At 49.9% G+C, this 9331-nt stretch overlaps 1 non-coding gene across 1 annotated transcript; it reads left to right on the top strand.

Moving 5' to 3' along the window:
* The first annotated feature begins 422 nt into the window (after positions 1-422).
* Positions 423-529, top strand: LOC120643187. The gene has a single exon (XR_005662877.1). It is a non-coding gene; the product is annotated as a small nucleolar RNA R71 (small nucleolar RNA).
* Positions 530-9331: the final 8802 nt, after the last annotated feature.

The following is a 9331-nucleotide window of genomic DNA, read 5'->3' as shown; positions in this document are numbered from 1 at the left end:
ACCCCTAACCTCCTTGTGGACGAAACCCATTGCTGCCATTGAGGAATGGAGCTTCTTCTTGGGTTTCTGGGCAATTGTCGCCCGAATGTCCAACATTCCCGCAGACCTCGCACGTCATGCGAGTTTCCAAGGCTTGAAGTGTTTGCATCTGAGCCTTATCTTGGGAATAATCCTCAAATTTCTCGAGGAGGAGATCAATGTTCATAGCGAGCATGTCGGCCTCCTTGACAGAGTGCATACCTTGCTAGCGCGGTTGGATGCGATCATTGCTCCAACCTTGGTTGGAAACTATCTTCTCGATCAATGATGTAGCTCTTTCAATGGTCATCGTGAAGAAAGCTCCACCCGCAGCGGCATCCATATGATCACAGGATGACTGTGTCAACCCGTTGTAGAAGTTCTATAGAATGAGCCAATTATCCATTCCATGGTGCGGACACGCCAAAATATACTCCTGAAGCCTCTCCCATGCTTCCAGAATTGACTCATTTGATGCCTACTAGAAGTTCGAAATCTGACCACGAAGAGCATTGGTTTTTCCCGTCGGGAAGAACTTTGAGAGAAATGCCTTGGCACATTTGTCCCAAGTATCCACAACAGCCTTGTTAGCTTAAAACGATTGCTTCGCTCTCCCCAAGAGAGAAAACAGAAACAGACGGAGCCGGATTGCATCTTGCGATACACCCTTGATAACAAGAGTACTACAGAGCTCCAGGAATTGCTGGAGATGAGCGCTGGCATCCTCATTGGCCCTGCCACAAAATGGGCTGGCCTGCACCATCGTAATGAGACCCGTCTTGATCTCGAAATTTTCTCATCCGGTGTTAACCTCGGGTCCGGTCGGGACCTGGCTAGCAGACGGAGCAGAGTAATCACGGAGTGTCTTCTGGGCCATAGCTCTAGGAGCTGACGACGATGTGATGACTGGATCAACTGCCGAGAGTGATCTCCGAGGTGATACGAGACGAGATCGCGTCCTCCTTAAAAGCGACTCTAGATCAGAATGAAAGTTTTGCGGCAAGTCGAAACCGGTCATACGCTGCCCTGTTTTCATATCAACGAAGACAAGAAAACAAAGCCAAGTTAGCCTGTTTAGTAAGCGAATACCAATTTCGATTTTGTTCACAACTCTGTCTATATATTTCACTCTGTGCCTTCCCCAGCAACGGTGCCAAAAATGCTTGTTGGCGCCTACCAACGTGACCTAGCGATGACGCCCGCAGATGCTAATTTGGGACGGCAGTATTTCATGAACCATGAATAGATCTGCAAGCGCACGGAATACCGCTGTAGCATTTTATCCGGGAGTATACCGGGGTGTCATTTATATTTCCACAGGGAAGGATATGAGTGAGAGAATATATAGATCAGTTGGTTAGCTCTATCTAGATTGGATATTCTCATGCATAAACAGGGGTACGATAATAACATGGTAGGAGGTAGTGTGACACACACACAAACTACTCTCTTGGATAAAACAATAAAGGTTACTTTAGGCCGGTAGCAAGGTAAAAGTCAGAGCTCGAGTCAGCTGTGCTAGGCTAGCTATATCTACACTTTCTCATTAGTTAGCTCGTCAGAGATTAAACTACACAACAGGGAGATCGCTATCGATGTAACGAGAGGAACCCGTACACCCCAGCGACTTTATGTACCTCCTACCCCCCATACCGAACGTGGAGGATTACTAAAAGGCACGGACAGGGCTGTCACCACCTGCCGGCTCCCTCTACAAACCATGGGTATAGTTGACATCCAGCAACTCTTAGCTAATCTAGACACCATGTCTTCACTAGTAAGGGATACTCTAGTGTCCCGCGCAGAGCCCCCACCCTCCAGATCGACAGACATCACACTAGAGCAATCATATGAATACTGGAGCAGTTGATAGAGTTCTAAGAACAAAAGACTAACCATCTCCAGCACAGGGCGATCATGCAATGCAAGCATTGAATAATAACGCAACCATGACAAGAAGCATATACTCGATAACTCAGAATATACTTCAAGCAGATATCGGTAACCATAGTCTAATTCTATTACAAACGACCGAATATTACAAGAGAGAGCTAGAGATGAAACCATACCAGACTCTCGAGCAACTCCGGCGACTCGATGACTCCTAGACTTCTCCTAAACTCCACTAAGCCTAAAGACTATGCAAGGAATGCAAGAGAGGAAGTGAGAGGTGTGGTGTGTGTGTGTGTTCTATTCTCTACCCCCCCTTTTATTTATAGTAGGGAGCCACCAGCCGCAGCACCCCAAACCGACGTTGTAAGCCAACAGGGAAGTGTCACGTGCCTTGGTTGAGGTGGTGGGGCCCAAAGGCCTGGCCGGCCAACCAGGTAGGTCGGTCGGCCTGCCCGGGCCGCCAACCGCCCCCAACTTCCTGGAGTGGGCTTGTCTTGGTCTCCCCTTGTCCTAAAGTTGAGGCACGGCCTGCCCCAGCTGGGTTTGCTTCAGTTCTTGGGCTTCACTTGGTCCATTTGAGCCTGAATCGGTACTCTGATATTTTCTGTTATTTTGTGTCGGGCCAAAGTGTTATTGTAACCTGCATATTAGCTTGAAAACACAACTTGCATATTCTAAAAGGTAAAGTGTGGATTAGGAACTTTATTGGATAAGGATGCGTGTAAGAAATGCAAACTCTCGTGATTTTCTGATCAAGTTGATGCCTGGAAATGGTCGTTAGTGAGCGTGAAAAGTCCCGACCTGTAGGGAATAGCTCCCTGGTCGGACTCTCCTATTGCGGACTCGGTGGTGACGCAGGTGGCATTTGTATCTCCCCTGGCGGTGCGGCCTTCTCAGCTGCGAACTGCCCAACCTCCTTGGCCACCTCTTCCTCATCCTACGCCACCTCCCGGTGAGGGCGGATCCATGGTGGGCTCCCCACCGACGGAGGGGTTGTAGCCAACAATTCCGCAGTGTCAAAGAGCAATTCGAGATTTAAAGCAAACAAAAAGTACTGCAATTGCGATCTGCTTACCCCCCCATTGCGGCGCATGTTGAACGTCAGCTTCAATGGCACGGCGGGCGACTGCGACCGGGCCACGACCCTTGCGCATCATCGCCAGCGCCGCCTCCCCCTCTACATGGGCGGCGCCGGAACTAGCGCCTTTACTATACAACTCGGGTGCGTCCTCCGCCCCCGGCTCTTCGCTCCCCGACCACAAGGTGGCGGCAAGGGTCCCCTTGGGCAGGGCCCCCCGCATGGCGGCCTTGGCGGCCGAGATCTTCCGTATGGCTAGCCTCCACCTCCACCGTTCTGGCGCGGACGAGTTGGGAGGGACAGTGGCCCCCACGACTTCAAAGTCCGACTCGCCTCCAACGGACAAGTCTGATGAAATCTCCAGATCCACCGCCGACGGCTCCTTCAGATTTGCCAGGGCGGCGGCATTCTTCCCTGCATCCCACTCTGGCAGGGGAGCGGGGGACCAGTACTCCAGAACTTTCCTAGCCACATTTATCGTTTATATATATATTTAACTTGGGTTGCATTTTGGTTAGTTGTGCTAGGTTGCTGCGCTCTCACACATAATGATCCTTTTTAATTAATTTGTTAATAATCTTATGCAACTTAATTCTAGAGCCGACCCTCTGTGCCGTGTACTTGAGTGATTTGTGCGTCCTTAAAAATATGTTTTGTTAGAAACTTGGTTTAGGGGGCCAGCACGGTGCTTAGTGCTTGGTTGGCCACTCTCCGTAAGGACTGGTTCATAGAGCGAGAACCTGGGACAACAGCGCTACCACAAGACTGAAATGGGACGGTCTTGGCTTACTAATTAGGTCTTTTTGGTTTGGAGTAACTTACCTACGGGGCAAGTGTGGTAAGCTTCTATGGCCCTCGTACTGAGTGGCCTCATCTGTGCTTTGTGTCTTGATGCCCACTAGACCTACTCCATAGTCGCCAATCCAACCCTCGCGGTTACTCCTTACCAACGAGATTCTTTGTAACGGCCTCGTAGTGAATTTGCTAGTCATCTCACCTACGGAAGTGTGATGAACAACTAGCGTAGCTCATGGCTTGTGGGTAAAGATGTGCAACCTCTGCAGAGTGTAAAACTGGTATACTAGCCGTGCTCACGGTTATGAGCGGCCCAGATCCTCCTTTTGATTAGTGGGGTTATTCTCCTTTGATTAGGGGGGTTCCCCGGGTGGTTTGGTTTGGTTCTCAGTCGTTCATAATTAATTTTGATTAATTTCTATGTAATTGGGTTTATGGTAATTCATCCACTTGTAGTAATTAGCTTTAATAAAATTTTGCCAAGATTAAAAGCTAATGCAGTTGAGTCAGCCAACCTTAGAGCCTCATAGTTTGTGTTATACTTGTTGAGTACAAGTTGTGTACTCACTCTTGCCTCCTCTACTCTTTTCCTCTTGTTCTTTTTGGGGATACCCTACTGCTGCTCAGTTCCCGGCAACGCGGAGGAGTTCACCCGAAGCTACCAGGAGTACGAGGACTTCTAGGCGTTCGTCTCCCAGTCGACGTCCCTGTGGCGCCCAGCTTCAGAGAGAGTTTCGTACTTGTTCTACGCTTCCGCATATTTGTATCAGACATTTTGTCATTAATGGAATAAATAACAATCGTACTTGTTTTATTATATCTCTTTATGTGATATGTGCTGTGATATACTGTTCATTTTGTTGTATATACGTGTGACTTGATCCTGGCACGTATATGATTGCTCGGTTTATGTCCTTTTGTAAACCGGGTGTTACAACTATACCACTCAGTTGTCTGTGTAACACCATCTCTTCTCTTGAGTTCTCACTTGTGTGCCAGATGTGAATGATCTCCGGAAGTTGATTTTGAGTGAGGCCCATGATACAGCTTACTCTATTCATCCGGGCAGCACGAAGATGTATTATGATCTCAAGGAACGTTTCTGGTGGTATGGGATGAAGCGTTCAGTGGCAGAGTACGTGGCTATTTGTGACACCTGTCAGCGTGTCAAGGCTGAGCATCAGAGGCCAGCAGGTCTATTACAGCCTTTGAAGATTCCAGAGTGGAAATGGGAGGAGATCACGATGGATTTCATAGTTGGATTGCCTCGTACTCAGAAAGGGTACAACTCCATATGGGTAGTAGTAGATCGTCTGGCGAAAGTTGCTCACTTCATTCCAGTGAACACTACTTACTCCGGTGCCAGACTTGCAGAGTTGTACATCTCTCGGATTGTCTGCTTGCATGGTGTGCCCAAGAAGATCATATCCGACAGAGGGTCTCAGTTCACTTCTCGGTTCTGGGAGCAGCTCCATGATTCGTTGGATACGAAGCTGCGTTTCAGTACGGCTTATCACCCTCAAACAGATGGGCAGACAGAGAGAACCAACCAAGTGTTGGAGGATATGCTGAGAGCTTGTGCCATTCAGTACGGTACTAGTTGGGATAAGTGCCTGTCTTATGCCGAGTTCTCATATAACAACAGCTATCAGGCCAGTCTGAGGAAGTCCCCCTTCGAGACATTGTATAGCAGAAAGTGCAGGACTCCTCTCTATTGGGATCAGATTGGTGAGAAGCAGCTCTTTGGCCCTGAGATCATAGATGATGCAGAGCAGATGGTTCAGGCTGTGCGAGAAAATCTGAGGATTGCACAGAGCAGGCAAAAGAGCTATGCAGATGGCAAAAGGAGAGACCTAACTTTCAGTGTTGGTGATCATGTATACCTAAAGGTGTCTCCGATGAGAGGAATCCGCAGGTTTAATGTCAAGGGGAAGTTAGCACCTCGGTATATTGGTCCATTCAAGGTGCTAGACAGGAAAGGCGAAGTTGCTTATCGCCTGGAGTTGCCCACCAGCCTCTCAGGAGTTCACGATGTCTTCCATATATCTCAGCTGAAGAGGTGTCTGCGAGTACCCGATGAGCAGGCACCACTGGATGGAGTAGATGTGCAGGAAGATCTGACTTATACTGAGCATCCGGTGAAGATTCTGGAGACATCAGAGAGGGTTACTCGGAACAAGCGCATCAAGATGTGCAGAGTTCAGTGGAGTCACCACAGTGAAGCTGAGGCTACATGGGAGCGAGAAGATGAGCTAAAGAAGACCTATCCAGATCTCTTTGCTAGCCAGCCCAGCTAAATCTCGGGGACGAGATTTCTTTAAGGGGGTAGGGTCTGTAACACCCTAGTTTAAATTCCAGCATTTAATAATAAATTTAATTGGCTGTATTTAAATTTCTAAGGTTTATTGTGTTAGACTTGCATTTAATCTAAATTTTTCTTCTATAAGTAATTAAAATTTATCATAGGGTAAAAAATGTTTGTTGCATTCATGCTGAAGCATCTCTTTTATTGGTTTGAGTGCTAGGGTTTGAACTCAAATTTGAATTTGAATTCAATTAGTTGAGTGATGTTTGAAAAAGAAAAGAAGAGAAAAACCCAGAGAAATAGAAAACCAACCCAGCCCAACAACCCAAGCCGGCCTAGGCCACCTCCTCCCCCTTCCTTCCCTCCCGCACGGCCCAGCGCGGCCCAGCTCTTTCCCCTCTCTCCCCGCTCGGCCCAGTCCTACGACCGTTGTCTCTCAGCCCGCTAACGCCACGTCCCGCTCAGCCCAGACGCGAGCGCGTCGCTCACTCCACACGCGCTCGCACGGCCCAGCTCACCCCTCGCCCTCAGCCCGTGCGGAGCGCTCGCCCGCACCGCGATCCTCGCCGAGAAATCTGTTCTGCCCCGCTGGATCATCCCGCTGCCCTATGGACCGCCTCAACCCCGTAGCCCCACCGGCCAGCCACCCGAGCACGCTCCGGCCTTCTAGAAGCAGCAGCCAGAGCCGGGAACACGCAATCCGTTGCCTCGATCCGCTTTCCTCGTGCAGAGTCCCGCCGAGATCACCGGGGCTCGCCTGCCATCGCCCTGCGCCGAGGATCACGGCCTCCCGGTTTATTTGGCCCCGTGAGCCTTCCCTGCGCCTCACCCTTCCCCTACCTGCGTAGCCAGAGCCGAACCATGCCGTGCCCCCGCCTAGCTCCGCCGTGCAGAAGCTCCACGCCGTCGTGGCCACGCCGCCCTGCCGCGCCACCACTCCTGCCAAGCCTCTCCAGAGCTCCGCCCCGAGCCCAGGCTTCACCCTGAGCCCGATTGCCCCGATCCGAGCCGCGTCCTCGCCGTAATTTGGCCGGGATCCGACGCAGGTGATCTCGGCCGCCGTCTCATTTTTTTTCTCGCCGCCGGTGGCCCTTTGGCCCGTTCTGACCCCTCCGCACCTCCGAAGGACCGGCGTGGACCTTCCCATTGGATCATCAGAGCCGGATCCCCTCTGCGCCGACCTCCTCCACAAACCCCGTGTTGACCTCGCCGCCGGTCTCCGTGGACGACCACCCTGCACGGCCTCCCCACTCCAATCCTAGCCTCGGTAAGCTTCCACTCTCCGTTCTGGTTGTTTTGCACTAGATGCTTTAGGCCTCGGTTTCCTCAGTCGGCCGGGCACCGCTCGCCGGCGAAGCGCCCTGGCGCAGAGTCGCCCCCGCCGCCGCGCATGGCGTCCCGCGCTCTAACTCCCTCCCCTGAGTGGCCAGTTGGATTACGCGTGTTGTGTGGTCCATCCCCGACCCCAAACTCCGGCCGAATTAGCCCCAGAGCACCGGGATTGAGGAAGTCCGGCGAGGTTCGGCCGCACGCCGCCGCGGAAGCTCACCCCGGCGACTCAGCGCCGCCACCCCGCGCTGTAACACCCGGTTTATAAAAGAGCATAAACCGAGCAATCATATACGTGCCAGGATCAAGTCACACGTATATACAACAGAATGAACAGTATATCACAGCACATATCACGAATAAGATATAATAAAGTGAATACGAATGTTATTTATTACATTAATGACAAAAATGTCTGATACAGCGGAACCGAAGTACAAAATACGATAAAGTCTCTCCGAAGCTGAAGCAGGGCGCCACAGGGACGTCGACTGGGAGACGAACGCCTAGAAGTCCTCGTAGTCCTGGTAGCGCTGAGCAAACTCCCTCGTGTCGGCCGGAACTGAGCAGCAGTAGCGTAGCCAAGAGGAAAAAGTAGAGAAGAGGCAAGGGTGAGTACACAACTTGTACTCAACAAGTATAACACAAACTATGAGGCTCTAAGGTTGGCTGACTCAACTGCATTAGCTTTTAAGTGTTGGCAAGATTTTATTAAAGCTATTTACTACGAGTTGATGAATTACCATTAACCCAGTTACATAGTAATTAATCAGAATTAATTAAGAAACTACTGAGAACCAAACCGAAACTAAGCCACCAAGGTAACCCCGAGAGGCACCTCCCTCGTCGGAAGGAGACAACCCCACTAATCAAAAGGAGGATCTGGGCCGCTCATAACCGTGAGCACGGCTAGTATACCAGTTTTACACTCTGCAGAGGTTGCACATCTTTACCCACAAGTCGTGAGCTATGCTAGAGGTTCATCACACTTCCTTAGGTGAGATGACTAGCGACTCACTACGAGGCCTTTACAAAGAATCTCGTTGGTAGGGAGTAACCGCGAGGGTGGATCGGCGACTATGGAGCAGGTCTAGTGGGCATCAAGACACGAAGCACAGACGAGGCCACTCAGCACGAGGGCCATAGAAGCTTACTGCCCCTGCCCCGCAGGTAAGTTACTCCAAACCAAAAAGATCTAATTATTACGCCAAGTCTATCCCATTCTAGCCTTGTGGTAGCGCTGTTGTCCCAGGTTGTCGCTCTATGAACCGGTCCTTATGGAGAGTGGCCAACCAAGCACTAAGCACCGTGCTGGCCCCCTAAACCATGTTTCTACAAAAACCATATTTTAACGAGACGTGAGCCACCCAAGCACGAAGCACAGAGGGCCACTCTCAGAGTTAAATTTAAGTAAACCATTAATCAAATTAATTTAAAAGGACCAGAGTGTGTTATAGCGCAGCAACCTAGCACAACTAACCAAAATGCAACCCAAAGGTATATATAAAGGATATAAAGTGGCTAGGAAAGTCCTTAAAGGCATACAGTATTAAAATGCAGTATGAAATTGTAATTAAAGGTGATAGGTTGTTCATGTTATACTTGCCTTCCTCGTACTGCTCCTGCTGCTGCTCAAAGTGCTCGGAAGAAGGCTGCTCCTGGTACTGGTACTGGGGCTCCTCAGATGGATCAACGTCTACTCACGAACACATGGCCAAAACAATGCACAAAAATAAGCATACAAGCAAACACTAACAAAAACTAAGAAACAGTACATCAATACATAAAAACATCACACTAAACTAGTCTAAAGCTATTCTACATGTTACAACGATCGCGTGGACATAAAGAACGGCTAAAACGGAGTTAAAAAGCATAATCTAGGCCAAAAACAAGTTCTAGGGACCTACTTG

This window comes from Panicum virgatum, chromosome 7K (genome assembly GCF_016808335.1).
Source record: "Panicum virgatum strain AP13 chromosome 7K, P.virgatum_v5, whole genome shotgun sequence".
Lineage (NCBI taxonomy): Eukaryota > Viridiplantae > Streptophyta > Magnoliopsida > Poales > Poaceae > Panicum > Panicum virgatum.
This window is presented reverse-complemented; position numbering and strand designations above follow the sequence as displayed.